Raw genomic sequence first — 19,894 nt, forward strand, 5'->3', positions numbered from 1 at the left:
GAACCTACATTCCCCCCTAGACCCTGTGCTTCTCTAAAGGAGCCCTGCTCTTGATTGCCTCAGGGCCCTTGCACATGCATCTCCTTTTGCTTCCAATTATAATGACAACTAATATTTTTTAATGCTTTGCAGGTCATAGTGATGAGAGCTTTTCATGTATTAGCACATTTTGATTTTTACAACAACCATATGAGGTAGGAACAGTTGTTCTCTCAACTTCAGAGATAAAGAAAGAATCTTAGGGATTTAGAAACTTGCTCAAGCCCACAGTGGCAGAGTAGGGTCTGGAATCCAATTCCACGTGACCTTTAAGCACTAGTTTTGGCACGTGCCTCCCTGGAATTCCCTTTGAAGTATGAGTTTGGAAACCAGGGTGTTCAGAAGGAGCACGCTGACTCCTCCTATTCTTTGACCCCACTCTGGTAAAACAAAATCCCCTCCCCCGCGTGAGATCTACCTCTCTGCTCACGCTCCACGCTGTGCTACTACGTCACAGTGCTTATCAACCTGGACCCTGACTGCACGCTTTCTCCCTTACCTCTCTCAAGGTCAGGTCTTGGGCAGGCTGTTTTATACCTTACTGTATCCCCCGCACTTAGCACAGTTCCTGGCCCACAGTTAACACTAAAACATAGTAAGCCATCCTTAACTGCTCTGTCCAGTGGTTCCAAAGCATCAATTAGTCTAAAGCAAAATAAGAAAAATAAAGGTTATGTCATGAGCCTTGCCAAAAACTAAAGCTATTCAAACATTTTTATATAGCAGTGTTTTAATTTATTTTAAAAAGCAAGGGTGAGCGTTACATCCTAAATCCCCAAAGTTTATTTGGAAATTTTACTGGTTTATGAAATTCAAAAATCTCGGAACTGCTAACCTGGTCAGTTACTTGCCCGGACTCGGGAACAGAGCTCCAGGGGGAGCCTGGTCTCTGCTCTCAGGCCAGTGCCTCTCCCTGGATCCTGCTGTCAGCCTTTATCCAAAGTCTGACCTTCTCACTACCACAGTGCTCCAAGATTTGCCCAGTAGAATGGCGAAGGGCAGGCCATCTCCAACTTTATAAGTGTTTCTGGGACTATCTGTGAATTTAGGAGGGCTAGTAAGACAATCTACCTTTCAACCTGAAAAAAATACCTCTCGACTAAAATAAAGATACACTGCTTAAACAAAATAAGCACCTGATTTGCTGGGCGGAGAGGGGGATAGGCCCCAATGGAATGAAATAGCTCAGCTTATAAATTCCGGGAGCTGGAATTTGCTAAACTAGGTTAGCGATTTCAGATAAGTGGGCTGGGCTGGACTTTCCTTCTCCATCTGCTACTTGTGTACCGGAGTGTAAGGTTGTCTGTTGTGTTGCCGAATGGGTTGCCAAGAATCCAACAGATGAGTTCATTCTGAGATGAAGGAGGAAAACTGAAGTAGAGTGAGTCTATTAAAGCACTTTCATCTGACAATAAAAATGAGTTAATGGCTAAAATGTGTTTTCAAAATGTTTTAACACTACAAGTAATGGCACTCAAATGGGAATATGCTTTGAATATTCTCATTGATCATTAATACCATGGTGTCCCTCAAAAGGGCTTGGCATTCCCCGTGGAATTCAAACTGCTAGAGTCCAGTCATAAGACAATCCGTGGGAATTCTTCAAAAAAAAATAAAATATATATATATATATATATATATATATATATATATAGAGAGAGAGAGAGAGAGAGAGAGAGAGAGAGAGAGACCATTATGGAACAGAACGATAAAGTGCAGGTTTAAAATAGCCCTTTCAATATGTGAGCTCAGTTTTCTAAAATAAACTATTAACCTCATCATAGCTAATTTCCCCATAAACATCAATATTAAAGCAGCAAAAGGCCTCCAAGAAACGAGGGCAAAATCCGATTCTTTTTTAAAGAGTGCAAGTCAAACTGTCCCTCAATTTCAGATGTTTGTGAAGATGGAAACCATCCGACTGGGCTTCACTCTGGACCAGCCCACCGCTGAGAAGTCCTTAGTGAATTTGTTCCCTTCTACTTGTGAAATCAAGAACACAGCATGGTGATGAGCAAATGGGTTGGTGAACCTGCCCCTCCCCGACGAGGAGGGCCGACAGTCTCAGCCCACCCAGGCCAGGTCTGCCTAATTTCAAAGGGAAAGTGACCCCTGGTGGAACCAGCAACGGCTAGTCTTAGAAATGTCTTTTGTCTGGTGGCTAATTTATTCGACTTCTCTGGGATGGCTTCAGTTTAGAAACCAAAAGAAACACCAAGAAGTTACTTAAAATTTGGGCTGTCCAGATCCTCAATGATTTAAACACTGTCCATCCTCTTGGGTTATAAATCTCCTTTTTCCAGAATTCCCTCTCGGGTAAGCAGCTCGACAAGCAACCAGCCCCCCTTCCGCTCAGGGACGAGCTGCGGAGAGGTCCTGCTGGACGTGCTCAGGGTCAAACCCGCCTCCCCGACTCTGCTTCCCTGCTTCCCGGTCTCTGCTCCTCTCCCCTCCCTCAGCGTTCCTTCTGAAGCCTCCACCTCCATCTAACCTTCAGATGTCCGTCTCCGCCCGTCTCTCCTCACACCTTTCCCGCCCTCCCAGGGGACACCCTCCAGACTCCCAGTTTTTGCCTGAAAGACTTCCGACGACTTTCCCAACCCTCGCCCCAAACTCGCCCTTCCTCCTCACCTCCAGGCGCGCAAATCTAAGTGAATTTCCTGAAAGCCCCGGGATTTGGGTTTGGGTTTTAATACCTGCCGCCAATATCCCTCCCTTCCCTTAATCAGCAAAAGGCATCGTCATTCAAGCAATGGTATGAGCCAGAAACCCGAGTGTCACCTGAGATTTCTGTGCCCACGACACTCTCCACTCCCCCGACCCGTTCTCTGTCCCAGACTGTCCACGTCACTGTCACATCTCCCCGAGACCCGCCCCTCTCCATGCCTCCTGCTTGCCGCAGTATCTCCTTATCGCCTCCAGTCCCCACCCCCACCCCCACCCCCTCACCCCCACTGATGCAGCCCCAGATACCCTGAGCACCTCAGATCACGGACTCGTCGCCCGAGCTTGTCACAGGAAATGCCACATGCAAAATAGATGCTGATGGGTTAAATCTCTTTCGTGTCTGTTACCTTATAATATAACATTAAAAAAAAAAAGGGGGATTTTCTTCTTGTCTCTGCCTGTTTTCATTCCATGGGCAGCTGTGTCGCACAACATTGGTGCTTGAAGTTTCTCTGCCTCCACGGTTCCCTGTCAGCATGTGAAATATGTCCTAGCAGGTTGATACGGACTGGGGGCGCTACTGGAAGAAATTCTTCTGGGAAGTGAAAGCCGCCTGGAGAATCCCACCCACCCCAGGGCTGTGGGATGACTTCATGTGTAAGTCTAGATTTTCAGATGTCCAGGTTTCTTAAACTGGGGCCCATCTGTATACCGAAGGAGATTTGGAATTGGCATGTCAAAGCATGATCTACTTCCCAGATCAAATTTATTTGGGGGGGCCGTGCGGTTGGAAAGTAAGAAATTAGGTAAGTGTCAAAAAGACCAACAAAAGGCATTTGGTGTACTAAAAACCTGAAGAATTTGAAGCCAAGGGAGGTTGTCATGCCGCATTCCATCTCAAGCATGAAGGGCACTGAAGGGCCTGAAAACCTCCCTTGAAACCTCACAGACAGGAGTGGTTCTGCTTTGGTTTCCAGTTTCTGAAGCCAGCCATTGGCTTGATTTCAAAGTATTGTCCCTAGCAGACCAAATAAACATTTTTTAATGATTTTTAAAAATTTATTTATTCATCAGAAAGAGAGAGAGAGGGAGTGCTCGCAAGCACAGGGAGAAGCAGGCAGAGAGAGAAGCAGGCTCCCCACTGAGGAAGGAACACTCTGCGGGGCTCCATCCCAGGACCCGACGACAGATGTTCAACGGAGCCACCCAGGTGTCCCTAAACTAACATTTCCAAATAAATCCCTGGCTTGAACCCCCAAGCAAGTGATGAGGACCATCAGCCTAGGCAGGGACGGGAGGGTTTGCTGAGCACCAGGAGACGCGGCATCCAAGCCAGGTGCTTCCTGCGGCAGACTCCATGGCTGCGTGGGACATGGGGTTAGCTGGGGAGAAGGAAGGTGCGTTTTAGCATCCATGCTTTCCAAGCTGGCTGTCAAATTAAGAGAAGTACAGCTTTTTAAAACATGCTACTGAGGGCCATACCATCTGAGCCAGAGCTCCCTTTCCAGTTTCAGCTCTTTGAACACTATGTACTTGGGTGGCACCAGAATATGGACAGTGCCAACAGCTCTGGACTCCTTCTTGTTGTCTTCCCACCCCCACCCCCACCCCTTGCTTATGTTACTCTGGTTGCCTGGACCGCCCTTCCTCTCTCTTCTGCCTGCAGATGTTCTGTCTGTCTTTCAAGATCCAAATCAAATAGCCTGTCCTCCCAGGAACCTCCTACCTGACTCCCTGGCTAAATAAGCCACCCTCCTTGCTGTGAGTTCTTTCAAGCGCTGGGTCTTCTTCATTCTCAGAATGTCACCCGTTTCAATCCACCCTCCCTCCTCCTCCCCACGGGGCACCAAACGCAGGGCCCGCACAGCACACAGCCCCCTTCCCTTAGGTCTGCTGACACAGATCGGAAGAATGAGACGAGCAGTCACGGCATAGGAACAGCACTGAGATGTCAGCTGGGAATCCACTCCACAGAGAAAATAGTCATGGGTACAGGGAAGAGGTCAGAGAAAAAGAAGCATTTCCCAAAATAGAAATATCTCTGGGTGCCTGCCTCTTTTGTTTTACGATCGCAGATGACTTCAAGAATCTGATGGATGTCAGCCTTCTCGGGGAAATGCACACATCCACTGACCCACTTTATTATTATTATTATTATTATTGCATGTAATTCCAGGAGGTACTATAAACACACCGAAGCCTGGCAATGGAAATTCCTCACCTACTTTAAAATCACCGATTTCAGTGTATAGGACAAGGCAGGCATCTTCACGTGTGTGGATCGTGGACCACACTGGAAAGTAAAGAGTCATTTGGTGGGAATGCCATGTGTTCTGGACACCTTGGGCAAGTCCTTCTACCCTTCTGAATGGGAGTTTTCCTCATCTGTAAAATGCCAATCATAACACTTCCTTTGCCAGGTTGCTATTGAGGAAATGAAGGTAATGCCGATTAGGGGGATTAGGTAGCTGGAGGGGTATCCAGCCGGCCGCCAGCCCCTGACAAGAGATACTGGGTTCCTGCACCTCCTGTCGTGCAGACCAGAAACTGCAGCCACAACGCAAACAAGTCATTTCCCTTTGAGCAATAAATACGGCGCTGCTGTTTCTGGGCAAGAAGAAAGCCCACTCAGATCACCGCCTCCATGAGGACGTGAAGCCGGGTGCTGCACGGCTGCTGCGCGCTCCCGGCCTGGCTATTAATCACACAAGAGCCCATTTATGACAAATACAGGTCCCTCCCTTTGCATGACAAGGCGTATGGGTCCACAGAGCCCCATTATCCAAAAAAAACAGAGCATTGTGGGCGACGCAGGCGAAGCCGAGTGCACACACACAAGCGGACATTGTAAGGCTGTTTGCACAACCCCGCAGTGCTCCTCGAGGATTTCCTGCCAAGGCGACATTTAGATCTCACAGTCTGCAGCAGACGTTCGCTCATTCAACATGGCTTCGGGCAGTGGGCTGGAGAAGCCCGTGCGCGTGGCCCCCTCTGCTGGCCATCTCGGGAACTGCATGCCAGGGATGCTTGGCTGATGGTGCTCTCCAGATCCCAGCCTCTCCCCCCTTTCCCTTCTAAGTCTTGCAGTGCAACAGGCAGGAGCTTGGGGAGTCTGGAGAGCCTAGTTCAGACCTCTACGGTACCCTCTGTTAGCTTCAGACCTTGGACAAGTCAGATCCTACTCTCCTAGATAGAGTCCACTCTATTCTCCTAGATGGGAGTCCACAGCACTCATTTGCCTGTGGCCTGGTCTACCCTAGAGGACAGCAGGGCAGGGGGAGCCTGCCCATGGCCAGTCTTGTCTCCGGGAGGGTGGGTGTTGTCCTTTGACCTCTGGGACTAGGAAAGGAAATCAACAAGCGCCTCCTGGTAATGTCGTTGCTCTAAACTGTAGCTGGCATTTAGAGCAGAAGCATGACTCTGTCTTGTGTCTCATCTCTGATGCTTTTTTCAAATTGCCCCCCCCCCCCCCCCGCTTGCTTTACATCATACACCCTGTCGGCAGAGGCGGCCGTCCTTGAACTCCTTCAGCTGAACTGTGATCTGCTTCCTGACTGTGGCTCTGCAAGGCAATGGCAACACGCAGTTGGGTTGAATCCCAGCTCGGCCAGCGTATGAGCTGGGTGGTCTTAATCAATGTTGCTTAACAACATTTATAACCTCCCTGAGTCAGAGTTTCGATATGAGTAAAACAGAGATTATTCCAACCTCTTCAAGGGTGGCTGTTGGAAATAATGAGACAGCCATAGCTAAGCAGCCAGATGCATGAACGGTAGCGGCCATAACTCACTACTACTCTTGTTCTTTTTATTGTTCCAACCACTGTTTTTAGTTCTGTCCTCCCTAGTTCTGTCCTCTGGGCCATGATGAAGAATTCCATTTTCCGCACAGTGATGGATATCCGTGAGGGTTTTCCATACCATCTTAGAGATGGAGGCGGACGGCTTTCAAATTCTTATCTGTCGCTTTGATCCTCTTGTTTGAACTCCCGACTTGTATCTAATCGACGACTTGACTCTAATAAACAGCTGAAACTGAATAGACCCAACATTACACTGGCCCTGCTCCAGTCTTCCCCAGCTCAGCCAGGGACAATTCAGATGCTCAGTCCAGACACTCAGTCCGAAAAGGCTGGTGTTATCCTAGACGTCTCTCCTTCTCTCATACCCCATAACCAGGCTAACAAATCTCATCAGCTATACTTTGAAGATGTACCTTGAATCCAATTGCGTCTCACACCCATCATCACCAGTGCGCTAGACCAAGCCACAAGCCATCACCTCTTGCCCAGAGTATCAGAGTCGCCCCTTAAAAAGATTTCCCAGCTTTGCTCTTGCCCGCTCTCAATCATTTGGTTAATTGCCTGTCTGGCAGCTGTAATGATGTTTTAAAGTTGCATCGTGTCACTCTGCTTAAATCCTTTTAGCAGTGTCCTATTTTACTTGGAGTAAGGTTAAAGATCCTTATCATAGTCCACAAGTACCTCTGTGATGGTATCTCAATGTGGTTCATCTCCTGCAACCTCCTCTCGTTCACTCTGCTTCAGCCACCTCTGCCTCCTCACCTTTTCATTTTTGAACTTACCACATGCCTTTCTGCCACAGGACCTTTGCACTTGCTAGTCCTTCTACCCCAAATGCTTTCCTCTAATACATCTACATGGTTTTCCTCTAGGCCTCTATTCAGGGTTAATTTTTCAGTGGAACCCAACCTAACCACGCAGTCTAAAATAGTATTTCACCTCACCTCACCACCAACCTCCCCCCAACCCTAGTCACTGTCTTTATTTTTCCTTTAAATCTCTATTACCATTGATATATGTGCCTTCAACTCCTAGACTAGGGCCTGACACATAGTAGGAACGCCACACATGGTCATTCATTCATGAACAGAACTCCCATGAGCCCATGGAGCTTCTCTTTCAACAAAAGCTATGTTTTTTCCTCCATATCCCTGAGGAAGAGGGGCTGTCAGGTCATTTGCATAAGAATGAGGGAGAAGTGGTCACTGCAGGGGATGGGGAAATGCTGGCCAGTGAGCATGGTCCTAATGAGGAACTGCTGTAAAACAGAAGCTGTAAAACAGAAAGTATTTTGGAGGGGAGGGGAGGGAGGGAGAGAAGGTCAGAAGACTCAGCTGAGGACTGATGATACAGGAACTCTGCAACCAGAGAGTGGGAGTAAGGACATTCCTGGGCAGACATGCAGCCTGACACCTTGGATAGGTCCGATGGTTATCGTGTCACCCAAGGCCTGAAGGACACAGGACATGCCATTGACCATAATGCCTCTGTAATGCCACCAAGTGCACAGAGAGCCATAGGCTCTGCATCCTAATCTCATTTAGGCACTCATTTGCTGCAGAATCTTGGAGAAAGTCATTTCCCGGCTCTGAGCCTCATCCTTATCATCTGTTGCCCGCAAGGACTGGCCCAATGTACTGAGAAGTCCGCCCTGTCCGAGCGTCCTAGGATTTTACACAGTAAAAATGTGCAACAATTTCCAAATATGCATCCAGGCAACCTAAAGTCAGATCACGAGCTGAGTTAATTAGAATGGGGGATGCACTTTCCATGTCACTCACAGCATTCCACACCGACAGCACTTTCTGCAAAAGCTGCCCTGGTCTTACCCCTCAAAGCCATTTGGGTTTCATGTTCTTTGGCAAGGACAGTGGCGACAGAACGCCAGCACTTTCAAATGTCCCATGCTGTACGTGAATTGACCACTACTGCCATCAGGGAGTGCTAGAGAGTTAGCCTGTGAAAAACAGCAATGATTCCGGAATCTGGCGGAATTCCGATACGACTCCATGGTCTGAAGCCCTTGAGCACGTTGTCATGAAACGCGTGGGGGTGCAAACTACAAATGATTTTCATAGCTACAACAAAGTGGCCTCAAATTAGCGCTATGCAGCCATGCTCAGACAGCCTGGTTTCGTCTCTCCTGTGTCTCCAAAGATCTAATAGAACATTCTCTTATTCGACCCCTTTCCTTTGGAATTTGAGAAGAAACTGAAGATCTGCCATGTCCCAGCCTGAGAAGCCCAAATCAGCTCTCGTCGCAACTGTAATAATAGTACAATTGTGACATCAGAGCCCTATGTTGGGGATAATTTGCAAACACCAAAGCTTTGTCTTTTGGCTTTCATATTTCAAAAAAACAAAACAAAACAAAACAAAACAAAACAAAACAAAACAAAAAAACAAAACACCACGTGATGACAAAGAAGTGATCTTAACACAGATCCCAAGGCTTTGGAAGTCTAGTTACATTGCCCAAGAAATGGCAGCATTTCATTGGAATAAGTAATAAGCTTTTTCAAAATTTCTAGGAAGTACTATTTTAGCCAAAGATTTTGTTTAGTTGGCAATACTCTACTGGTTCTGTTGGGTTACCTATCAATTTATATTCAATATAATTAAGCTGATGCCCCATTGCCAAAGATTTCTAACACCACTGCTCACCCATGCCACTTGCTCCTGAGTTTAAATGACCTCTTCCTTCCGAGGACCCTAATATCCTCAATACCTAGCCAAGTCCTTCAGAGAGTAAGAAAGTTGGTGAATGGTCTAAGGAAGAAGTACATGAACATTTGCTTATTTTAGAGACCCATGCTCAGTAAGACTCCATCGCTGCAAAGCACAGTTCAGTGAGGGCAAGAAGCCATGTTCAAAGCCCACCATAAAGAATGGGATGTTCTAGGGAGGGCTGTGGTTTGTGTTCTGGAAAAGGGGAGCAGGAGGAGAGGTGACTTATCTGGGTTGGAATAAACTAGAAAGTTCTCATGTAGAAGGAAGCGTTGGAGTCTGGAGGAAGAAGCTCTCAGTGGACATCTGGCTACTGGTGAGACCAAGGAGCTGGATGGAAGCCAAGCCCAGGTCCCTCATTGTTGAAATCACACACTCTTGGCGAGATTGGGCATAAGGGATCTTGGGAGTGACAACTGTCACATGCTCAGCTTTGCGATCCCTGGGCAGACCCCAGTCTTCTGTTCATGATGAAGTAGTGGGACTGGTTTTGCTACAAGCATTTACTCCTGTTCTCAAGGTACTTCTCTGCCAAGTAGACTTCCATCCTCCACTGGTCAGGGGCCTGTCCTGGGTGGGGGCCATATCCCTTGCCCTCGGCTTCTCATCAGACCCCAGGAGCCCTCACACGCCACCCCTGCACATTCTAGTCATTCCTGCTTACCTGTCTGCCTCTCTTCCTAGAAGGTGAAAACCTCCAGGACAGGAGCCAAGACTTATGCTTGAATCCACAGCAGGCCGCTCGGGGAATACGTGTTCGCTAATAAATGAAAAAAAAAAAAAAATGAGTGGAGACGTGATGGCATGAATGCCAAAATCGGTATCCAAGGTCTCCCGAGTCCCGGCCGTTTACTTAGAAAGAGAAAAAGGGAAGGAAAGAGGATCGGCAGGCAGGAGAGGGAGAGAGGGGGAGAGCGAGGGAGAGGAGAAAGGACGGAAGAAGGGAAGAAAGGAGAGAAGTGATGTTTCCCCGTTTCACCTAGTTTCATAAAGATATAACTAGTTCCTGGCCCAGGGAGACGCAGACAGGGATCTCATGCTATGCTTGAAAATTGAAAGAAAGAAAACTTGAGTCATCCGAAAGGCGAACTACAGCCTCCGGGATGCCCCAGTGGACTGAAGCCAGGCGGCAGGCTCTGAGATAGCCTGGGACTCCTTCGCCTCAAGAGGAGCCTGGGACCGGCCCCGCCTCGGGCCCTGCCAATGGGCTGCAGCAGCCCAGCTCGGAGAAGCCCAAGGTCAGGGACAGAAATGACAAAATAACATGTCTCAGGGCTGTAATTCCCATCTGTGGAGGCCTCTTTGTTTTTTAAAGATTTAATGTATTTATTTATTTTGAGAGAGAGAGAGAGGGAGAGCGTGGGGGAGCTGGGGGAGGGGCAGAGGGAGAGAGAATCGTAAGCAGACTCTCTGCTCTGCATGGAGCCCGACATGGGGCTGGACCTCAGGACCCTAAGATCATGACGTGAGCCAAGATCGACAGCCAGACGCTCACTGACTGAGCCACGCAGGCGCCCCCATGGAAGCCTCCTTGACTCAAAATTCTTGCCCAGTGAGAATGCCCCCCCCCCCCCCCCCGGCAGGTGGGTTGGCAGGAGGAGTCCCGGCTCAGGGGACGAGGGGCCGCTTTGGTCACCTTTCCTACCACAGGTCACCGCCCACACAGAGGGCTCTGAAACTGAAATCCTGGGGGCTCCAAAGACCACTCGGGCCATCCCCTGCTTCCGCAAATCCTCATGGTCAGATGACCACAGTCACAGTCAATGATCAGTCAGTGATACTCCCGCGTTCCATGCTGTTTTAAGCTTGCCCACAAATTATCTCATTTGATTCTCACGACGCCCTTCAAAAGCAGGTACCTTGTTTAGTTTAAAGAATTGTGAAAGTGGTGTCTTCCTGCTCACACAGAGCTTTTCTTGGAGCTTTTCTTTGGGCAAAAGCAAGAGCCTGCAGTTAACAGGCTCTCCACTAAGAGGCATTCTCGGCCCATGTTAGAATTGCCAGACCAGGTCAGGGTAGGGCCTTTGTACAAAGCCAGAAGTTGTAAAAAGAACAACTCAGCAGGATAGAGTTCAAAGTCCTGGATATTTTCTAAACTTTATTCCTGTCCTCTTCGTAGTAACAAGTGTTCAGATTCGAGGCTGTATGACCCAATGCTTACTTAATACTATAATTTACTTAATTCCCGTTCAAGGTCACTTCCAAAGCACTGATCTTAACCAGACTGCCGACAGGGGAGCCATGGCAATTGGGGGAAATAAAATCAATAGATTCCACCTTTTGGGTAAGTAATCAGCCTCCCCATCTGCTCTCGCTAATTTCCCAAGTCACGTTTTCCTCCAGGGGAAACATGGCTTGTGGCTGAATCACCTTGACTCCAGCTGGAATGCAAGAGAAAGAAAAAAACGGAAGGGGGTGGAGGGGAAGGCTGAAATTCTATCCCAAGCTCATCAAAATGAGTTTCTCTAGTTTACTTTGGCACACCTGAAAAACCCTCTGGAAGTGTAAATTAGGACAGCGGGAGATCCTCCATTAGTGACGGTCCTGTACCCCAGTGTGAGGCTGTTTTTACACCCACGGACAAAGTTGCTCTCACAGAGAGAGGATGCTCTGCAGGAAATCCATAATACACACAGACCCCAGCAAAGTCGCCGAGGGACTTCCCTGTTTGGATGGATCCACCAAGACCACAGTTAAACCAAACAAACAAACTCACCGAGTTTATCTCCAGATTTACGCTCAAGGCCAGCCCCACTCTCGATGACTCAACCACGCGCTATCCTGATTTCAACTTGACCCTGCAGCTGGGGTTCCCAGGATGGTGTCCCTGGCCGCAAATGACGGTGCTTGAGAGCTCTGCTCTCCATCTGCTCTGGGGCTCGCCGCCCCGCAGACGCTTGATAGGGTTTCGGTTGCATTTTAGTCCCACTTGAAGATGACAAATGTATATGCCAATACGAAGTCTGAGGCTGCCCTGGGGTCGGGACCAGCTGAGAAGCCCGCTAAATGAAAGGACTCCAGTCCTGTGGTGCCCAGTGGAGTGTGGGAAGCACCTGCGAGAGACTGGGGAGACACCAGCTCACCTTCCCCGACCAGCCGGCGGCCTCGGCCATACCCTGGAGAAGTCCCGCCCTAGACTAAGAACTGGAAGTTCCAGCGTCAAATCCCCTTTTCACCCTGTAGCTCACAAGCAAGCTCTTGTTGTAGGACGAAGAAAATCAGAAGTTTCTCCTGTACTGATTTAACATGTATTTTGTTTTATGAGCGTTTCATTTATTGATCCCACTTGGCACACATGGAAGTTCACAGCATCATCGGGGACAGCGTTTGCCGAGCCCTGCTGTGGGCCAGGTCTTGGCCTAAGTGCTCTATACACAGGATCCTGATTCTGGAGCCTGGGACTGGATAGGTGGGAAGGTTTTTATTCTCCCCACTGTGTTCACACTGCCTCCTACTTCCCCCAGCCTCAGTCTATTCACCTAAAAAAAAAGATCAAGCAAAAGCTAGACCAGCTAATCTTACAGATTCCTCTAAAGAGTAAGCTTTTCTTTTTAATTTCTAAAAAAGTATTTATTTATTTATTTAAGAGAGAGAGTGAGAGAGGGAGAGCACACAAGCAGGGGTAAGGGCAGAGGGAGAGAGGGAATCTCAAGCAGGGTCCCCTCTGAGCGCAGAGCCTGATGCAGGAATTGATCCCACGATCCTGAGATCATTACCTGAGCCAGAATCAAGAGTCGGATGCTTAACTGACTGAGCCACCCAGGAGCCCCTAAACAGTAAGTTTTTATGAATTTTCGAAGGCAAAACTCTATATAAGCATTCGTTAAAATAGAAAACCCAGGCATTTTAATGAAATGCTTATTTAAGAAAAAAACAAAAAACAGAAATCAGCTCAGTGTATGCAGCGATACTTAAGCTGGCCCCCCAATATTTGGTCTGTTACTGCCCACGCAGCTGGCACCTCAGAACCGCGCCCAGTGACTCCCCCCGGGGGGTTCAGACCAGCCGCTCAGCAGTTCAGCACTGGCCCCGGCAGGACCCGCGAGGGCACAGGCGCACGTGGCCAGCGCCACCTCCCTGCCCTCTGCCGGGGAGCACGTTGGCATGGCGACGCCTGAGCCTGTCTTCCCTGGCTCCCGCCCTTCCCTTTCAGGCTATTATCACTGTGTGAGATCTTGCCCCAGAAGAACAGAGAAGTCCTGAGGGCGAGCTCTGATGTCAGGGGAGAACAAGTGAGTCTTTGTCGGACCTTCAAGGAGAGGAGGCCCGGCCCGGGGCTCATGGTGCACACAGAGGAGCCTGTGCTCTCTCACTGCGGCCCAGCGGGCCCGCTCCAGTCCTGCCTGCGCGGTGGGGCCTCCACGGCACATCCGGAGCCCTCTGCTTCCCCCCACCCCGACATGGAGCTGGACGAAGTGGAGGGAAGCCCATCGGGTGCTCTCAGGCCCGCCCATACCAACACCCACAGGCGCTCCCAAGCCATCCCTCTCTCCGGGGCTGTTCCCCCCGTCCTGTTCCCAACGACTCCCTCATCCCTCCATCACCCCAGTGGAGCTCCTTCTCCTCCTCACCACCCGACATCCTGCCTCCATCCCCTCCTGGCCATCACGCCCACTTGGAACCACCCCGGTGGCCTGAGCAGCCTTGGGGCTCAGGGCTCTCTCCGGCTGTCTCCAGCCTCCTCATATGTTCTGATGGCCACACGGTGCCCCACGTCTGAGGCTGAGCTGCTCAACACTGTTGCTGACCTAGGCTCCAAATTGCCTTCCTTTAGGACCAGATCTGCACTCGGAAGACGCTTAATAAGCAGCTCTTCAGTGCTAGAAACCACAGTGCATCCCCAAAACTTACTTTTAATATAATATTCAACAAAGGCTTCAGATCAAAATAAAACCAGCTAACATGTGCTTACCATGTGCTGGGCACCACCCGGAACAGACACCTAGACTAGCTCCTCGAACCAGCACGATAACCCTGAATGGCAGGTGCCGTCGACTTTCTCCCTCTACAGACAAGGAAACTGCTGGAGGCGAGATGTGGTCACTGACCGAACTCAGCAACTAGCGGGAAGGCCAAGAGGTTTCTGACCCAGACGGCGTGGCTCCGGTCTGAGCTCCGAACCCTAAAGTGACTCCACGTTCCTGAGCCAAACCTTGTCTGCGGTCCTCGCCCAAGGCACAGTACCACGTCATTCCCCCAAACTCGGACACGTGCCTTTGCAGATGGCATCACATTTCCAGGCTCCAGGAACCCCTTGAGATGGCAGCAGCATGTTGGGTTTCCCTGTTCCCCTTCTCCCTGGAAGGGCCGCACGGTCCGGAGAAGAGCCAGGTGGGGTGCTGGGGGTGAGCTCTGTGGAGGAGACACGTCCCGAGCCTGCTTTCCGTGGTAACAAATCTCTCTTAGATCACTACTTCCCATTTGCAGTCAGATGATTGCAGATCAGATGAAGTCCCCATCCTGGGCCGCCAGGCCGGCAGTTTCCAAGTGCCAGAGAAAGGCAGGCTCACCCTCGGGGCTAAGCCAAGCACCCCAAGCTGATTCTCCTACCTTCCAACAGAGGGGAGGAGCACGGGGCTGCAGGGAGCTGGAAAACCGGAAGAAGGAGCAGAACAGGGGTGGGGGCCGCACCAGGGCTCAGGGCATTGGGGTGGGGGTGGGGAGGTAGGCCGAGCCCTTTTAGGCTGAGAACCACTTGGGTGTTCGGAGGTCCCGGAGGATGGAGGCCTGTCAGTTGAGGGGTCCAGGTTCTCACCTTCCAGAGGCGCTTCCTGGTGGGGTGAGGCAGACGTGAACCCCACCCCCCCCCACACACACACTGGGGTCCTGCAGGGCTGAGTGCAGACCCAGCATCATTCAAGGACTCTCTCTGGGGTCAAGTTCAGAAATGAAAAACTCTGAACCATCAAGCCCAACTGCCTCGTAGTGACGATGGAGGAGGGAAGCAGTGTCCAAGGTCAAATGGTCAATTAGGACCACAGCCTGGTCTAGAACCCGAGTTAACCCTGATGCCACAGCCGTCCTTTTGGTCCTTCCTTTTCTCTTTCTTCCCCTTCTTTTCAAATTTCACCTTCTGTCTGTTAAGGGCATCCAGAGGAAATGCTTACTTGCCCTGAAAAAGCCAGGGCTGTGGAGTGAAAAGGGCCGGAGAAAGCTCGCGGTGAGGTATTTCCTTAGAGGGAGAAGAGAAGAAATCCATATGCTCTGTCTTCCACTCAGCCTAACCCATCAGGAAGAACACACAGATGTCCCTCAAAGCAAGAGATGAGGAAGCCCCAGCTGATTCTCCTGGCTCTCCAGGAGGAGAAACGGAGATGGGGTGTGCGCCATGCGGCTGCCCGTGTCTCCCAGAGACTCCAAACTGAGCAAACCATCCCTCCCTAAGCTGCTTGCTGTTGAGATGTTTAAGCCTACTAGGAATGAAGGAGTGCCTGGCTGGCTTAGTCAGTATAGTATGCTCCTCCTGATCTTAGGTCATGAGTTTGAGCCCTACATGGAGTGCAGACATTGCTTACAAAAAAAAAAAAAAAACCACCCCGGGAGTAAGCCGACTGAAAATGGGACAAGGTTCGTTTCAGAGATGGCTCTGTAAGGAGGGAAGGGTCCCTAGTGCCCACAATGAGAACCTATTGTTTTATCAAGTAGTGAGCTCCCCGTCCCTGGAAGCAAGTAGACAGACGCCTGCTGGGCAAGCTGTAGAGAGTTTGCTGACACCACAGGGATCTGGAGTGGACTCTGTGGTGAGAGGCCACTGCTCTGCCCAGTGCTGCCTTTCAGAGCTCCAGGTGGGAGCCATGTCCAAGGGTGATTCTCTGCTGCTCCTCTCTGTGCCGTCAGAAGGGCGGCACAGCACGCGGAGCAAACAAGGGGACAACAGGCAGACAGCCTGACTCCTGACCGCCTCGTCGTCGCGGGCCTTGGACAAGCTGCCCCGTGGTTGAGTCTCCGTGTCCTCTTCTGTCCGTGGACATCCTGGGGTGCGTGTGAACCCCCGGTGCTGGGAAGCACACAGATCGCAGCACACCCAGGGAGCGTGCAGGTCGGCAAGGCCACCTCTACCCCATCCACTCCTCTCCCAGCCGGCTCGTGTGGCTGGAGGGCTTCCGCGCTGCGCTGCTAGGCTAGCATAGGTTCTAAGCAATACACGCCTGAGTGTGTGTGTGTACACACATACCTGTATAGACACAGAGTGTACACATATATACGTGTGTCTGGACACACACACACACACACATTTACATATATATATATATATATACACACACACACATATTGTTTCCCCCCTAAGAGGAAGCTAGAGAGACTGACATAGTTCTAAACCTCTCTGGCAGTTTTCATGGGGAAGCAACAGACCTAGTTTTCTGGAAAGCTGAATTTGCCTACCAGAGAGCGCCGGTGGGAGCTACACCATCTTCACCATCACATCAGTGTTCCTGGAAGATGGGGATGGACTCCTCCTCCTCCTCTTTCCACTTCTTTCCGTGGTCCCTGTCAGCCTAGCCCGCTCACTGACACCTCCACGGGGTCAGAGGAGAGAGAGCGACTCAAATTAGTCAATCGGATTATTTTTAGTCACTGTTGGGAACAAGGTGGCAGCCTGAGGAGGCAGCTACTAATGGGTTCTCAAAAGCAGACTGGAGGCATTATCTTCGTGGTGTTCACTGTGGCGATTTCCTCTCCATTCCCGCCACCGATATTCGAATGTTGGCCTGTATTTATACGGTGCCATTCCGTGCTGAGGGTGTCTCTTGCCCAGCTCCCCACTCCTACTCACGCTTCAATGCCCAACTCACTGGGCCCCTCCTGGAAGTCTTCCCTGACTTCCCTGGGCAGAGACCATGCTCCCTTTCTGCACTTTCACAAAACCAAAAACAAAAAGAAAACAAAAATAAAGACAAAATTTATTTATTAATTTATTTATCTGGGGTTGGGGGCACAGGGAGAGAGAGCCTCTTAAGCAGACTCCCTGCTGAGCACAGAGCCTGACACAGGACTTGGTTCTGTGACCCCGAGATCATGACCTGAGATGAAATCAAAGTCAGACAGGCTTAACCAACGGAGCCTCCCCGGCGCTCCTCCCTCTCTGTACTTTGTTCGGGCATGGGGCTCCTGCCCATGATCTGCGTCTGTGACTGCTGGATCCTCAGTCATTGTCACGAATGTGACCTCCTTGGAGGGGTGAGCACGTTTCATTTGTCTTGATGAAGTTTCCAGGCCTAGCATAGCGTCTGTCCCACGCTAGGGACTCCAGCATTCCTTGCCCAGCGACTGTGTCCTTTCCAAAGAGAACATTCTTTTTGTCCCCTTCAACTAGGAGAGGGTTAAGAGATGGCTATTACCTATTTGCTTTCTAACTGGAGGAAAATGTATCAAGACCTAAGTTCCACCATTCCCGCTAGAACAGCACAGGCTTTTGCCAGCCACTCTCCAGTGAGAAACAAGGCTCGTGCTCTAACCATGTCCCAGCAACGTGTGCACTCAGGCTGCACACGAACCGGCCAACACTTACCATTCATGAGGACGACAGAAAGGGCCGCGTATGCATCCGCCTAGATGACTACCTCATTCTCTCCATCCTTACGAACCTACTTAACATCCGAGGAAACTCTGATCTTACGATTCTATAAGAAGTGCGTATAAAATAAGCCCTTTAAAAACCAACCGATTTTGATAGATCAGAATAAATTTAGGGTCAATAAAATTAGACCCTTTGCCTCAAGACTCTTTACAGGTCTGAGCTGCCCTCATGTGGACTCAAGGTGGGTGTTCGAGGCCCCCAGCGAGACTTCCATCCTCCCCTTCTGACTGGGACCCTTGGACCTGCCTCACCTCATGCTCCACAGCCACAGTGACTGACAGGTGCAGCGTCTCCAACGGGCAGCCCTGGCTTACCCCTTTCCTTTGCCTGGGAACTCCCAGCCCCTTCCCTGTCATTGCGCACCCTACCTGCGGCTCACCTGTCTGACTGCTCTTCACTCTGCGACGGAGTGGAGACGGTCCCCTTTATGTGGGTCAGCAGCCTCTCCTCAGGCTCCCTCATACCCACTCTTATTACAACACAGACAGTGTCATCTAGTCCCTAGCAGGTCTCCCAGGAAAACTGTCAACCCCTTGAGGGCAGGGAGCCAATCTAGACATCATCTGTAGCCACTGTCTACACCGACACTCGCGCAGAAGAAGCACTCAAATCTTTGCTGAACGAGCTGGTCCCCTCTCTATCCCGAAGGCAAGACTTGGTAACACACTATGTGAATGCACTCCAAGAAACCGGGTAGAAGTGACCTGTGGGAGGTTCCGATGGGAAATGCCCACTCTAGCAAACTGGTTCCACAGGGACCGATTTAGAACAGTGCCTCACTTTGGCCTAACTTGTCAGTGCAACTTTTGCAAGCAGCCTGACCGGGGGCTGGATCACGGGCTCCTAGGGCAGGGCTGCATCTCATTCATTCGTTCTGGAGTCTGCGTACCGAATGCCCAATATGGGTTTTTGACTGGATGCCTTATAATCTATGGGATGAGACCATCTATCCCTTCTTCGACTTTAGGATGCTTCAGGAATGGGGAGATGATCTGGGGGAAGGGAGAAGGATCTCTGGAAAGGCCAGCCAGACCATAAAGCCCAAGACCTTACAGGTGCATATGAGGCCCTACGCGATCTGATTGATTTCTCTACCTTCACCTCCTTCCCCTGTCCCCTCATGCCTCTTGCTCCAGTCCTACTGGCTGCTTGCCATCCCTTAAAGCCCAAGCACATTCCCCCCTCAGGGCCTTTGTTCCTTCCATCCTCACTCCCTCACTCTGTTTGGGTCCTACTCCAATAATGCCTAAGCAGGGAAGCCTTTCCCTGGATCCTGTTCCCGCTTAACCCACTTTCCATCTCTCTGGTTTGGCTTTATTTACTTATGTTTTCCTGATTTATTTTTTTTCCATAACATTTAACACTGCCTGATATAGTGTACATATGTTTACTTGTGGACCATTGCACGATCCCACGAGAATGCAAGCCCCATGAGAACTACGGTTTGTTCTGTGCTGTAGCCCTAAGACCAAGAATGTCACCTGCCATGTTCTTCACGCTCCCAACACCCGTGAAATGGATGGCTGGGTGAATGAGTGCCTAAAACTTCTAGACACATAAGGCACAATGTTCTAATAGAACCCGATGGGGGACCAAAGCTATATTTAAGTAGTTCTAAATGAGATTGGGGAAGATAAGGAGCCTTTTTTTTTTTTTTTTTTTTTAAGGAAGAAATTATCTTCTTTGATTCTGATCACAAGGGTACAACATAGGGCATATGGTCCCCATCTTACTGGTGGGGAGACAGAACCCCACCAATTTAAGGTGATTTCAGCAAAATCATGGAACTAATAAATAGCACAACTGAGGTTTGAAATCAGGTCTGATTCCAAAAGCTCTTCTTTTTCCTCTACTTTATACTGTAGCCTGGTGGCCACCCTAGAAAAAGGAACCACAAGAGGAAGAAAGGAAGGGAGCCCCAGATAATCCTATCCCCCTCAAAGAGTGAGCATGTGGTGTCAGGAACAAGTCTAGGATAAAATGATCCTGGGAACTGGGACTGGAAACCACCCGAGAAATCCAGTCTTACCTTCTCTGCTGAGCTCAGCTATATGAAATGCTTCTGCTTTTAGTTCTCAAGG

General features: G+C 49.9%; 1 protein-coding gene across 3 annotated transcripts in view; it reads right to left on the minus strand.

Moving 5' to 3' along the window:
* CYRIA (CYFIP related Rac1 interactor A) overlaps nucleotides 1–19,894 on the minus strand; it is a 104,860-nt gene that overhangs the window by 38,293 nt on the left and 46,673 nt on the right. Inside the window, exon 4 of one of the 3 annotated variants that reach the window (XM_059405176.1) lies at nucleotides 9,900–9,995. The exons of the other annotated variants lie outside the window; for them this stretch is intronic. The gene's annotated coding sequence lies outside the window, so the exon portion shown is untranslated. The remainder of the gene's footprint in view (nucleotides 1–9,899; nucleotides 9,996–19,894) is intronic. 3 annotated transcript variants of the gene reach the window in all.

Source organism: Mustela nigripes, chromosome 7 (genome assembly GCF_022355385.1).
Source record: "Mustela nigripes isolate SB6536 chromosome 7, MUSNIG.SB6536, whole genome shotgun sequence".
NCBI lineage: Eukaryota > Metazoa > Chordata > Mammalia > Carnivora > Mustelidae > Mustela > Mustela nigripes.